Source organism: Balaenoptera physalus (genome assembly GCF_965194825.1).
Source record: "Balaenoptera physalus genome assembly, chromosome: 4".
NCBI lineage: Eukaryota > Metazoa > Chordata > Mammalia > Artiodactyla > Balaenopteridae > Balaenoptera > Balaenoptera physalus.
The window spans coordinates 96,549,441-96,565,007 of NC_138891.1; the positions used below are offsets into that span (position 1 = coordinate 96,549,441).

At 35.8% G+C, this 15,567-nt stretch overlaps 1 protein-coding gene and 1 long non-coding RNA gene across 4 annotated transcripts in view; one reads left to right on the forward strand and one right to left on the reverse strand.

The window, feature by feature from the left end:
* ZPLD1 (zona pellucida like domain containing 1) overlaps window positions 1-15,567 on the reverse strand; it is a 356,592-nt gene that overhangs the window by 190,353 nt on the left and 150,672 nt on the right. The gene's annotated exons all lie outside the window — the stretch shown is intronic.
* Window positions 10,486-15,567, forward strand: part of LOC309660160 — a 67,339-nt gene continuing 62,257 nt past the window's right edge. The window contains exon 1 of the long non-coding RNA XR_014263221.1: window positions 10,486-10,540. This is a non-coding gene — a long non-coding RNA (uncharacterized lncRNA). The remainder of the gene's footprint in view (window positions 10,541-15,567) is intronic.

Genomic DNA, 15,567 nt, shown 5'->3' on the forward strand with positions numbered 1-15,567 from the left:
AATTCTGCAAACTACAAATGGAAGAAAAGGAGTGGATTTGGCAGAGGTAAACTATAATGTTCATAAGGCAGGCAAGATTTAAAAGGACCTTTAGAGCACAGAACTTTTGACATAATTTTGACACCTGCTAACATGAGTCTAAATTTGAGAGTACACGCAATCATTCCAATGACTTACCTCTAAAACTGCTGGTATTAAATATGCAAAGTGTCTTGGACAAAACATCTGTAACACCCGCTGAAGATACTTCTCTAAAGACACTCTTACATGAAATGAAATCCTTTCTCCTTCCTTCAAAATAGTCAACTTACTGACTTCACAACTATTTAGCAGGAGAAAAAGCAGATAAACTTGAGCATTCCTTTCCTCTTGGACTCCTTTAGAAAGCTGTAGAGCATTATTTTCCTTTTGTATTTCAGCAATTTGGTTAGTGGGCTTCTTTTTTTTTCCTAAGCTGATCACTATAGATAAACATAAAATCTCTAAATAGATTTTCCTAGTCAGTTAACCATATTCTTGGGGGAAAACATAAGGTAGAATCATTATTAAAAAGCATTCTCAGTAACATACATCTTTATTATGTCAGTGTTTTGCCAAAAAAAAAAAGATTGATAGTAAAATCCACTTAATTTTTTTCTGCACAGAATCAAGCCATCTGCCTCAAAGTACACCACCAGCCTCTGTTAGATGAATTCACACATTTTAAAGCCCCGGAGTAACCATTTGAATGGAAATTGGACACTCCTTGTCATTTAGGAAGCTTTTTTAAACTGGAAAGGCTTCTCATTAGTTCAATTAAATGTGTGTGTATGCAATATACTTTATGAAATTTATCCCAAAACAGCAAGGGCTGAAATAATTTTTGAAACAGATGGCACAGCTGTTGTATTTTGAGAGTTACCCATGGACATAGATGGAGACATTGAGGGAACTCTGAAGTGCAAGTCAAAATATTGTACAATCAAAACTGTCAACCACAGCCATTAGAGATGGGTCCTCACCTTCCCTAATGAAGGTGTGTGGAAAGTGCAAAGATTTAGTCAGGTGGAACTTATATGCTTCTCTGAATGAAGTCTTTTCTTCTCAGTTGAGCTTTAAAATTTGAGAATGCCGGATCTGCCGCCTTGGAGTTTTCTCTCTCCTGAATACTATTTGAAAACAGAGCTACACACTGCAAGTATTGGGTATTCCCAAAGTATTCCCAAGTATTCCCAAAGGAATGTCAAATAGTGGTGTGTGCATAGCAGAGAAAGCGAAATAGTGTTTAGACCTGGAGGAGCAGATGGGGGAGGGAACCCAGAGATAGTTCTCTATGGCTCTAGCTTTGCAGGAGAGGGAACAAAGGCCAAAGAAGGTTAAGAATCATCACTTGCATTCCACAGAACTGCTCTCCTCAGACTCATTCCAGGGCACCTTCCACCACAGACACTGCTTCACTAAAGGAAAAGAAAGGTTGCTGCTTTTGAATTTTACTTTATTTTATCTAATTTCACTTTGATTAAGAGTGTCACATCTTTTTATAAAAAGTCATAATTTTTTATAAAGCAGATTTAGAATGCCAAAGTAGAGATCAATTTTTCTTAAAATTGCTTTAAGGTAAAAAATTGTCACAAAAATGGAAGTATACATGCTTTAATTTCTATAAACAATGTGTGTGTGTGTTAACAGGATATTTGGCTAAATTTTTCATTTTACATTAATCACGTAGACAACTTGCAGCTTTAAAAAAAATGCTAACAATTCTACATCTTAATCTAATCAAGTGAGTAATAAGTTCTGATGCAAAATTCTTGAATTCAGAATTCTTGAGTAGGTGACATACATCTGAGCAAACATATATACACACACACAAAATGCATAAACAGCAACTGGGAGGAAAATATTTCCACAGTCATAGCAACAATTCTTTTTAAATGCTTCATTGTCTGGGGCTTGAAAGTTCACACATTTCCCTCTCACTTGTGGTTTTATGACATGAGTGTTGAAAGCAGATGCCTTTAGTTTATTTCAGGGAGAACCCTGAGCTACTGAAAATGACAAATCTCAGCAATCACGTTTAGGCTCCCATATTCTTCTACGTTGAAAAGAAATGGATAAAACCCTTAATAAGAGAAGCAGAAAATAACTAAGTTTATCCATCATCTTCTCTGCAGTAAGAGTTAATGAAACAGAAATGAAACCGTGTCCATCTTCAGAGGAACTTTTCCCCAAAAGACTATGTTCCTATACTTCAGTGGAATCCTCCTGAAGAGAGCAAATTGATTTTCTAAAACATCCTTGGTTATTCCAGAGACAGAATAAAGTCACAGTCTGACATGTCAACCTACCACATTTCTAAACCGATCTATACAACTGGAACAAAGGAAGAATTAGGGTAACTTCAGGTCACCTCAGCAGAAAGTCCATTTAGGCCTGAACTACCCTAACAATTGGTTCATTTACCACCTTTACTTCACCAATTATTTCACCATGGCTCTTGTGAATACATGGTGTAGCCCAGTCTTTGTTTCCCTGTAAATCAGAGCAGTAGTTCCTAAAAAGCAATAACTGCACATAACTAATGGACACTGACACTTGTGCTGGGGGTGGGGGTTCGTTCTCCCCAGAATAAGGCTTCACTTCTCTACCTTTTGCTCTCAGGGGAAACAAAGAAAATTCCCAGTGCCCTGAGAAGTTTCTGCCTCCCTGTTTCCATTATATAACCTTTTTGACAAGTTTCTGTAAAGGATTTTAAAATCAGAAAAGCTCAAACACATTGATCTTAAAATTTCTTTTAAGTTACTGACATTTCCTTTCTCACATAATAAGTGGTGAAAGCCAGTCAACAGCTCAAGAGTGTTTCTTTTTCATTGATGTGGTCTTGTGTATGAAAAAGAAAAAAACTCACTGAAATTCACTTCTATAAAGTTCTACATTAAAATGTGTGAGTCACCCACACAAACGTACACATTCATTCATATACCCATTAACTGGGGGAGAGAGAGAAAATGAGAAGTTGACTTGGAAAAGATCAGCACAGCAAACCTATACCTCAATCATTTTTAGCATTGCTTTCTTCCATGGATGTAGTAGAAGGTCTTCCCAAGGGTACCACAGAGAGCTAATCTACCCCATGTTCACTCCTAGAAGCTCTAACCTGATGGGCAGGGAGCTCATCCTAAGGTAAGAGAACAACCAGGTGCCCCATACCATGTGGGGTCATCTGCAACTGCATGTTGCAAAAGATGGTCTGGGATGCTGAATTATACAACATTGCTCAAGGTATCTTAAGACAAACTACCCCTGAGAAGCCGTGAGAAACTGAAAGGGTGAGCTAAATAAAAGAGTTTTGCACAAGGACCTTTATTTATAAGAAACAAAGAATGAGGCCCTATACTAGGCTCTAAAGAAAGAATGAATAGATAGTTGGGGAGAGTGCCCATCCTTAATCTGTTTGATGATAGGAGGAAAAACAAGGACCCCTCACTATGGAGAAGAAAAATGCCATCAAAATGAGTGTGGTAAATTCCCAAAAACCTATGAAAGTCAGAGTGATATCAGAAGGGCCACAGCAGCACTGATGGCCATAAGCAGCTGATAAAAGAATTTAAGCTTCCAAACCAAAAATATAGGCTGCCATATAAGGTTAAAATTGTGTTTCTTTTTTCTCTACTATGCATTTATGAGTTGTCTAGTTCTATTTCTTAAAAGCATGGCCAGACTTCCCTACACTAAGACCTTCTCTTACTTCTCCATAGACCCATGCACCCTTCATACGGCAACCTCCAACCTGAATTATGTGTAATTATGACAGGTGTACTTTTCTATAGGTGTATTATACCTCAATACAAATAAAAACACAGCAACCACATACAACAAACAGATAGATGAACTAAGTCAGACCACAGCTAATCAGGTCTTCCGTTTCTGAGGAAAACTGTGTGTTTGTTCAATGACTTCTTTTCAGCCTCCATTTTCTAACATAAAAAGATGTACCCTCCTCAGAGCTAAAACTGAGACCTCTTGCCCAGAGATCCCTTCTTCTAAGCCTACTACACTATGAACACCACCATCTCACATGGAGCTATGAGCCATTTGTTCCTCTGTTCCTCAATCTATAATTTTCATGTCAGGAGTTGGCAAATGCAATTTAATAAGACTCAAAGTTATTTGATTCTAATACTCAGTTTCATTCTGTGATTTCAAACCAACATGAGTTACTTGGGCCAAGTTATTTCATCTTAATTTCATATATGTTTTAAATATCTTACAAAGTCTATCACTCTGCTTTCTCTAGTTTAAACAAAAAACTCCCCTTCCACCCCCACACTCATGCACACAATCCTGTAGAAGTTAACAAGTAAAGGGCCAACTTAAAGTGTGCTTATGAATGGAAATCTGAAGCTAACCAAAAGTAAATTAAAATATTATGATCAGAAAATTCATTTGGGATCACTCAATTCACAACCAGTACATTAAATAATTTCTTAAAAACAAACATCTCATTCCATCTTTCCAATCAATGCCACTCAATCAAATGCATCATTGCATGTATAATTATTTTCCTCTATACATCTTGGATGTCTTTGGCTTTTTAAAATGGAAGACAATTTCTTGGCAGCAAATGGTAAAGTTCCATATGGCTCCTGACTATTTTCTTTTTTTATTTCTGTTGCATTTAGGATTCCTTCCCATAATACAAACATGATGAGACTGACAGTTTTCTGAAATCGTAGCTGGTATTTTAAGAAAACTTACTCTTGATCTTCTATCACTAGGCAGCATAACTCAGGCATAAATTGTTGATCAAAGTTGGCCTAAAATTTTAACAGCCTTCTTAAGCAATTGTTTTTCCCCAAAGTAGAGTTTAACTTTAGGAAGTGTTCATATGTAAAGTCAATGCATTATAAATTTCTCCACACTTTAGAAAATAAAATAACTTATTTTCTGGTAAAATTTATTTTTAAAATGTTTTCAAAGTGTATGGAAGATAATGGGAATTATTTAAGGTGGAAAATAGCTTGTAAGGGACAACATCAGTCTTGAGAATGTGAATGAGACAAATGTCTAAATAAATACAAATATTTAAAACTCTGTTTTCAGAAAAACTTTAAAATTCCAATTTATCCCAAGATGAGAATTTTGAATATGCTTCAAGACACAAAATTATTTTTTCTACCATTTTCACATGTCTCTCCACGAGCTCTTTCTTGAATCAGTCTGATTATTAGTAGGGAATCTTCATCGTCATCACTCAATCACAGATATTTTCCCAACAGACCAGGGAGCTACACTCCAGGTAAAATCTGCTAGTCTTCTTTATGTCCTTCAGACGTTTGTTTTTGAGACCACATACTTCTCTTTCTTTCCCTAAATCTCTTTAACTTTGTCTTGAGACACTGACTCTTTTTCTTTTTTTTTTTTTAATTGAGGTAACATTGGTTTATAACATACCACATCTTCTTTATCCATTCATCCACTGATGCACACTTAGGTTGTTTTCATATCTTGGCTATTGTAAATACTGCTGCAATAAACTTAGGGGTGCATATATCTTTTCAAATTAGTGTTTTCATAGTCTTCAGATAAGTACCCAGAAGTAAAATAGCTGGATCATGTGATAGTTCTATTCTTAATTTTGGGGGGAATCTCCATACTGTTTTCCATAGTTTCTGTACCAATTTACATTTACATTTACATTCCCATCAACAGTGTATCAGAGTTTCCTTGTCTCCATACCCTCTCCAGTACTTGTTATTTCTTGCCTTATTGGTAATAGCCATTCTAACAGACATGAGGTGATATCTCACTGTGGTTTTGATTTGAATTTTCCTAATAATTAGTGATGTCAAACATCTTTTCCTGTGCCTGTTGGCCATCTATATTCAAATCCTCTGCCAGTTTTTTTTTAAATCAAATTGTTCTTTTTGTTTTTGAGTTATATGAGTTATTCACATATTTTGGATATTAACCTCTATCAGATACACCATTTGCAAATATATTCTCCCATTCATTAGGTTGTCTTTTCATTTTGTTGATGGTTTTCTTTGCCGTGCAGAAGCTTTTTAGTTTGATATAGTCCCATTTGTTTATTTTCCCTTTTGTTTCCCTTGCCTGAGGAGACATCCAGAAAGATATTGGTAAGATGTCAAAGAGCACACTGCCTATATTTTCTTCTAGGAATTTTATGGTTCCGGGGCTTATGTTCAAGTCTTTAAGCAATTTTGAGTTGATTTTTGTGTATGGTGTGAAAGTGCTTTAGTTTCACTCTTTTGCATGTGGCTGGCTGTCTAGCTTTCCCCAACACTATTTACTGAAGAGACTATCCTTTCTCTATTGTACATTCTTTGCTCCTTTGTTATAAATTAATTGCCCATATACGTATGGGTTTATTTCTGGGCTCTCAACTATGTTCCATTGATCTCAGTGTCTATTTTTTTTTTTTTTTTTTTTTTGCTAATACCATGTTGTATAGATTACTATAGTCTTTTAGAATAATTTGAAATCAGGAAGTGTGATACCTTTACCTTTGTTTTTTTTGTTTTTTTTGTTTTTTTCCCTCAGGATTGCTCTAGCTATTCGGGATCTTTTGTGGTTCCATATAAATTTTAGGATTTTTTTGTTCTATTTCTGTGCAAAATGTTACTGGGATTTTGATAGGGATTACATTGAATCTGTAGACTGCTTTAGGCAATATGAAAATTTTAACAATATTAATTCTTCCAATCCATGAGCACAGAATATCTTTCCATTTCTTTGTATCTTCTTCTGTTCCTTTCAAGAGTATTTAAGTTTTCAGTGTACAGGTCTTTCATCTCCTTGGTTAAATTTATTCCTAGGTATTTTATTCTTTTTGATGCAATTTTAAATGGAATTGTTTTCTTGAATTCTCTTTTTGATAGTTCATTATTAGTGTATATAAATGCAACAGATTTCTGTGTATTAATATTATATCCTACAACTTCACTTATTGTATTAGTTCTAATAGTTTTTTGGTGGAGTCTTTAGGGTTTTCTATACATAGTATCATGTTATCTGCAAATAGTGACAGTTTTACTTCTTCCCTTCTAATTTAGATATCTTTCATTTCTTTTTCTTGTCTGATTGCTGTGGCTAGGACTTCCAATACCATGTTGAATAAAAGTACTGATAGTGGACATCCTTGTCTTGTTCCTGATCTTAAGAGGAAAAGCTTTCAGTTTTTTTACCATTGAGTATGATGTTAGCTGTAGGTTGTCATATATGGCCTTCTTATGTTGAGGCACATTCCTTCTATACACATTTTATTTAGTTTTGTCATAAATGGCTGTTAAATCTTGTCAGATGCTTTTTCTGTCTCTTTTGAGATGTTCATGTGATTTTTATTTTTTATTTTTTTAATATGGTGTATCATGTTGATTGATTTGTGGATGTTGAACCACCGTCGCATCCATGGAATAGATCCCATTTGATCATGGTGTATGATCCTTTTAATGTATTGTTGTATTCGGTTTGCTAATATTTTGTTAAGGATTTTTTGCACCTATGTTCATCAGCAATATTGGCCTGTAATTATCTTTTCTGTGTTGTTTTTCTCTGGTTTTGATATCAGGGTAAATGCTGGCCTTGTAAAATGTGTTAGGAAGAGTTGAGAAGGATTGGTGTTCAATTTTTTGGAAGAGTTTGAGAAGGATTGGTGTTAATTCTTCTTTGAATGTTTGTTAGAATTTTCCTGCAAAGCCATCTGGTTTTGGACGTTTGGTTTAGGGGAGGTTTTTGATTTCCTTACTAGTGATCAGTCTCTTCAGATTTTCCATTTCTCATCATTCAGTCTTGGAAGGTGGTATGATTCTCAGAATTTGCCCATTTCTTCTAAGTTGTCCTATTTGTTGGTATATAGCTGTTCATAATATTCTCTTATAATCTTTTGTATTTCTGTGGTTTCCATGGTAATTTTTCTTCTTTCATTTCTGATTTTATTTAACTGAGCCTTCTCTCATTTTTTCTTAGTGAGTCTAACTAAAGGTTTGTCAATTTTGTTTATCTTTTCAAGAACAAGTTCTTGGTTTCATTGATTTTTTCTATTGTCTTTTAGTCTGTGTTTCATTTATTACCACTCTGATCTTTATTATTTTCTTTTTCCTACTAACTTTGGGCTTTGTTTGTTCTTCTTTCTCTAGTTCCTTTAGTTGTAAGGTTAGGTTGTTTATTTGAGATTTTTCTTGTTTCTCAAGATAGGCCTGTATTCCTATAAACTCCCCTTTTAGAACTGCTTTTGCTGCATTCCACAGATTTTGGTGTGTTTTATTTTCATTTTCATATGTCATCAGGTATTTATGGATTTGTTCTTTGATTTCTGCATTGACCCAATAGTTGCTCAGTAGCATGTTGTTTAATCTTCACCTATTTGTGACATTATCAGTTTTCTTCTTGTAGTTGATTTCTAATTTCATTGTGCTTACAAAAGATGCTTGATATTACTTCACTCTTCATAAATTTGTTGAGACTTATTTTGTGTTCCAACATATGATCGCTCCTTGAGAATGTTCCATGTGCTCTTAAGAAGAATGCATCATTATGCTGCATTTGAATAGAATGTTCTATATAAATCTATTACATCCATCTGGTCTAATATTTTATTTTTGGCCATTTTTCCTTGTTGACTTTCTGTCTGGGTGATCTATCCATTGTTGTAAGTGGAATGTTATAGCCCCTGCTAACATTGTGTTACTGTCAGATTTGCCCTTTAGGTCTGTTAATAATTGCTTTATATATTCTGGTGCTCCTTACTGACAGTTATGTTTTCTTTCTTATGCTTCCCCTTTATCATAATATAATATCCATTTTCATTTCTTGTTACCTTTTTTGGCTAGATGGTCTAACATGAGTATGTCTGCACCATACTTTCTTTTGGCCTCTGTTTGCTTGGAGTATCATCTTCCATTCCTTTGCTTTGAGCCTATATTCATCTTCAGAACAGAGTCTCCCAGAGCCAGCATCTTATTAGGTCTTGTTTTTTTTTTTTTTAATCCAGCCAGTAACTCTGTGACTTTTGATTGATGAATTTAATCCATTTACACTTGGAGTGACTGTTGATAAATGAGGACTTAGTACTGCCATTTTATCCTTTATTTTCTGGTTGCTCTACACCTCCATTTTTCTTTTTCTTGTGTTTCTATCTGCCATTTTAGTTTGGTAGTTTTCTAAGATGTTTTCTCAGTTCCCTCTTTTTTTTATGTTTTGTGTCTCTGCTCTAGATTTATATTTTGTGATTACCATGTGGTTTGTATATAATGTCTTATAGATAAAATAGTCCTTTTTCTACTGATAGCATTTTATCTTTACTGCCTATATGAGTTCTCTCCTTTTCCTCTTCCCCTTTTATGTTTTTGTTGTCTCAAATTATTCCTTTTTACCTTGGGAGTTTGTTACCAAACTGAAGTTACTATAGTTATCCTTACTGATTTCTTTTCCTTTAAACTGTATGCTACAATTAAGTGTTTAACAGCCTATTCTGATATAAAATTGCAATTTTATGATTCTGTCTATTTATCACCTTACTCAAAGTTTTGTGTACTTTTGCCTTTTCATTTCAGGTAGAAGAGCTCCTTTCAACATTTCTCGTGAGGCAGGTCTAGTGGTGATGAACTCCCTCAGCTTTTGTTTGTCTGAGAAAGCCTTTATTTTTCATTCAGATCTGAAGGATACCTTGGCTGGACAGAGTATTCTTGCTGAAAGTTTTTATCTTTTAATATTTTTAATACATCATTCTACTTTCTCCTGTCCTATAGAGTTTCTGCTGAGAAATCTGCTGAAAGCCTAATGGGGGTTCCTTTGTAGGTTACTGTCCTTCCTTCCTTGCTACCTTTAAAATTCTTTCTTTGTCATTGACTTTTTTGATTTTTTTTAAACATCTTTATTGGAGTATAATTGCTTTACAATGGTGCATTAGCTTCTGCTTTATAACAAAGTGAATCAGCTATACATATACATATATCCCCAAATCTCCTCCTTTTTGCATCTCCCTCCCACCCTCCCTATCCCATCCCTCTAGGTGGTCACAAAGCACCAAGCTGATCTCTCTGTGCTATGTGGCTGCTTCCCACTAGCTATCTATTTTACATTTGGTAGTGTATATATGTCCACGCCACTCTCTCACTTCGTCCCAACTTACCCTTCCCCCTCCTCGGGTCCTCAAGTCCATTCTCTACATCTGCATCCTTATTCCTCTCCTGCCCCTAGGTTCGTCAGAACCTTTTTTTTTAGATTCTATATATATGCATTAGCATACGGTATTAGTTTTTCTCTTTCTGACTTATTTCACTCTGTATGACAGACTCTAGGTCCATCCACCTCACTACAAATAACTCAATTTCGTTTCTTTTTATGGCTGAGTAATATTCCATTGTATATATGTGCCACATCTTCTTTATCCATTCATCTGTCGAGGGACACTTAGGTTGCTTCCATGTTCTGGCTATTGTAAATAGTGCTGCAGCAAACATTGTGGTACATGACTCTTTTTGAATTATGGTTTTCTCAGGGTATATGCCCAGTAGTGGGATTGTTGGGTCGTATGATAGTTCTATTTTTAGTTTTTTAAGGAACCTCCATACTGTTCTCCATAGTGGCTGTATCAATTTACATTCCCACCAACAGTGCAAGAGGATTCCCTTTTCTCCACACCTTCTCCAGCATTTATTGTTTATAGATTTTTTGATGATGGCCATTCTGTCTTTGTCATTGACTTTTGACAGTTCTAATGTAATGGTCTTGGAGAAAGTCTTTTTGTGTTGAGGTAATCAGGTGTTCTCTTAGCTTCATGGACTTATATATCCAGTTCTTTCCCCAGGTTTGGAAAGTTCTCAGCTATTATTTAAATAAATTATCTGCTTCCTTCTCCCTCTCTTCTCCTTCTGGGATACCAATTATTCTTATGTTGACCTTCACAGTGAAGTCATATAGTTCTCACAGAATCTCCACAATTTTTTTAGATCTTAGTTCTCTCTCCTCTTCTGCCTGTATTTCTATATTTCTATCTTTGAGCTCACTAATTCTCTCTTCCATATTATCTACTCTATTTCCAGTGCTTTCTAATGTGTTCTTCATCTCATTTATTGAGTTCTTCAGCTCCAAATTTCAGTTCAGTTCTTTTTTAGAGTTTCTATCTCTTTGGTAAAGTATTTCTTCTATTCATTAACTTTATTCCTAAGCTCACTGAATTGCTTTTCTGTTTTCTTGTAACTCTTTGAGTTTCTTCATGACAGCTATCTTGAATTCTCTATTAGTTCAATCACAATATTCTATGACTTTAAGTTTGGTTTATGGAGTTTTGTCATTTTCTTTTTATGATACCATGTTACCATGTTTTTCATGGTGCTTGATGGTTGTTCGTCTACCTGTGCATTTGAAGTAACAAACACATTTCTTCTTTAGGTAAAGCTTTTTTTACTTGCTTCTGACAATTCAACATTAGTAATTAGAGATCTTTCTTTTGTTTTTCAGTAGGTGGCACTATAGCACAAATTTTTGGTTTCTCTTACCTGAGCTACCTCTAGTTATATTTGAGATCAGCAGTTTCCATCGTCCACCACTTCTGCCAGAGGTGTTGCTCAGTACCCCCGTTGTTGCTGCTTATGCCTCTTGAGTCTCTTGTGCCTTGCTGCTGCTGGTGTCATGGCTGTTACTGGCATTGCTGCCTGGGGTACAGGGATGGCAGATGCTTCCACCATGACTGGGGTTGCAGGCTCTGCTGCCACAGGGGAAAAGGGGGGAAGCCAGGGGTGCTTCTGTTACCTCTGGGCTTGTCAGGTTCACAGGTGCTACTACTGCAGATTGGTGGGCCAGAGTCATGGGTACTTCCACAGCTGGAGAGACAGGGTCATAGGCCTTGCTGCTGCTGTCTACTTCCCTGTGGCTGTGGGCACTGCTGTTGCTAGGAAGCCAGAGTTGTGTGCACAGCCTCCTCTCCTGATCCTGGGTTCTTTGGGCTGGCAGGGTCAGCTGCTGTGGCTGGGGGGGCAGGAACACAGGCACCGCTTTCACTGTGCCCCCAGTTTTTCCTCCTCTATGTGCTCCAATCCACCCACCTTTAGATATACAGATGTGTGGAATTTTCTGGCATCCTGGTGTGTTGTGCAGAGGAATTTTTGGTGACTTATGGACATTTTACTGATTGTAGATTGAAGGGGACATCTCACATTGCCACGATGCTGATGTCCTGACATATTTCTTCAAATCTTACAGCCAGAGTACTCTTCCAGACCCTAAACTAACCACCTTATTCTCAAATAATATAAATTATTATGATCATTTTCATCATAAATGTATTATTGATAGTAATAAGCTCACCTGCCCCCAAATCACTTTAAATCAAAAGTAGAAGACTCACAAACAACATGTTGATAAAGTCAAATCAAGTCCCATCTCAACTTTATTCATCTATATCTCAAGTCAAGCAGATCCTAAGTCTGAATCTTGTGTCCCAGAATCGCCTTATGTGCTTAAATGTCATCTACAAATTATTAACCTGTGCTAATTAGAGGCACAGATTTAAGTATCTAACTCTAGTCTAACATAGGTGGACTTTATTATGGTGTTTTATTCCGAATAGACAGTCAATTATTATTGACTAATTTTGGACATGAAATTCTTAGAAAACAAATTAATTCATTATAACCTTATTTAGAATGATGGTAATTGATAATGAAGCACAAAGAATCTACATCTCCTACCGAGAAGATTTCTAGAGTAGTTAGAAAAAGCAAATGCTAGTTTGAAGGGTGCTATTTAACTTTCCAGGGATATTACACAATCTTCATGGTAGATAACACTAGAAGAGAGGGCATTAGTGTCAAGCCATTGAAGAAGAGAATATCTGTAACATCCAATGAAAAGATGTTTAAATCTAATTGTCTTTCTCTTCCACAGGGTCTATCACATCATAGAGGCAAACAAAGCAGTATTTTTATTTATGAGGTTTTCATCACCTGTCAGCAGGAAGAGTCTGGAAAGCTCTCAGATCAAGATGCTAATCTAACTCCAAAGAAGCTGATGCATTTTATCAAAGTTCTATAAGAAGAATAGCTTATGAATATGGCCAGATGGAGAGCTGCATAACTTTGCAGGGAAGAAATTCACATGAGAATTACAATGAAAGGAGGGGGGGAATCCCTGCAAAGCTCTAATTTCCAACAGGTCCTAGTATAAATTTAACCAAATTAAAATCTTTTCACATGGGTGCAACTGAGCTAGCCATTACTATAAGGAAATATATTAGAGCAAAAGCTATTTGGAGGCATTAAAGTATTCCCGGAGTGTACCAACATGGGTGCAGATCATTTTTTTCATTCACAAAGACTACATTTTCATTATTGCTTATTGCCATAGACTCAAAAGGGAAGAGTACTTGGGTTTTCCCTCTCTAGATTAACTTGGAGAGAACTTTGCTATGATGTAAAGGCAGAATGTATACCTGGGATATGCAGCTCAGTTTGGGGACTTTTAATTCTAGTGGTAAAATGGCACTGAATGAGATAGACCACTAGAGAATAGATTTGTCAAATCCCCATATCCTAGGACAATGACAAGGGCAGTGGGTCCAAGAATAACAACAGTGACTTCTGGTTGTTAAAAGTTGGCCAGGAAGACACCCACAGTGAGGCAACTAGACTTCTTACCAATAGAAGAAAAGGAAGACTGTCAAAGATAACAAAGCAACCTGCCTGTGATCTTTTATTTTCTTTGCCCTTCTCTCCTTCTCCATGTGTCTTCTCAAACTCACTCTCCTCACATATTTTCACCTCTAAAGTCCTCCTCCCTTATGTCTACCAACAAATTTTACCATAGAATCATTATTTCTACCAGGCCACACTGCCATTTCCAAATATCTGTTATTCAGCTCCGCTAACATGAGGCATTTACAGCCTCAAATTCAACATGTTCTAAATTCAAACCTTGGCCATCTGAGCCATTCCCCCTTAATTTTCATTATCTGTTAATGAATCATATTCTCACAGGCACCCAGACTGAAATATCCCAACCATCTTTATCCTCTCTTTATTCCTCTCATTCCTTCTCATCCTAATCCAGTCCATCACTTGTCACAAAGCCTGTCACATCTACAATGTTTCCCACCTAGAACAACACCATAAAATAAAACTGAAGGCTGTTCCTTGGGAGAAGTGGCCTAAACAAAGGAGTCTGTAGAACATTTGGAGAGAGAAGTGCTCCATAGAAAACAGGAGATAAGAAAAAAAGCAGGAGACAGTTGGTAAGAAGAAAAGCACAGAGAGCAAAAGTAAACTCAAGGAAATTTTTTTTATTCCTTCTGGAGAAATTGTCAAGTTTTCAAGATCCTTGAAGTGTGAGTTGCCCACAGCTGAGGCACGCAGCATCTAATGATACAGGTAATGGACCTTATAAGGATAGAAGCAGACCCATCTCAGAGATCATAGTAGAGTGTTGGGGAGAATTATGACCAAACCAAGGAAGGTAGAAAATTTAAGATGCTCTCCTCCTGTGCAACCAAGAAAAGCAGGCAGGCTCTGAAGATCAAAACTATTTCAGCATTGGGAGTATTGAAATAATGTGTTTCAAGTTAGTTAAATTGCTTTAAATATAATTTTATTTTAAGCATATTGGTCTTGAATTTCACATATGCCCAATGGTCCACAAGCTAGGGAACTTGACCATAGAGTAATAGTCCTTGAAATAAATACTACAGAACTTGGGTGCAAAAATTTGCTGACATATGTGCTGTATTTTATTTAGACGGATGTCAGTACCTCATCTAGACAGGCTCAGTGGACTCCTAACTATTCTCCTGCCAATTAATCTTTCTCCTCTTTCTTCCTTAGAAAATTTTCCTTTTTAAAGTAATTGTTGACCAAGGCTCTACCTTTATTTTAAAGCAACAAGTTTTTAATATATCTATTTATTATTTTTAATATATGTTAAATAAAAATAATAGACTTTGCTTAATATTCAAAACTTTTTTACAATCTGATTCCAACATAAGCTTCTGCATATCATTGCATTCTGAATATTTTATAAATTTGTGAGTCATAAAAATATTCAATAATAAAAATATTTTAGCAATATTAATAAAATAAACTGTACCATAATACTGATCTATCCACCTCTTTCCCAACATAGTACATATTTACACACTCGCTTGTCTTTTTTAATCCCATTCCCTCTGCTTAGAATTTGTCTTCCCATGTCTAGTTCTTGAAGTTGTATTCAGCGTCAAAAACCCAGATCAAATATCTACTCCTTCTTGAAGTCCTTTTTGTCCCTTTTTTGCTCTCAACTCTTAGAGGGCTTTGGTCATTGTCTCTATGGTACTTCCCATATTTTGCTTCAAATTGTCAAAATTGAATTGGCAAAACATGGGAAGTGTCATATTTTGTGCCACAATTCATATATATATATATGAATTCTCTATATATACATATATTCCTATAGGTATAGTTTTGTTCCTATAGGTATAGTTTTCTATTGCTTCCATAACAAATTCTTATAAATGTGGTGACTTAAAACAATACAAATTTATTATCCAACAGTTCTATAGGTCAGAAGTCTAACATGGGTCTCACTGGGCTAAAA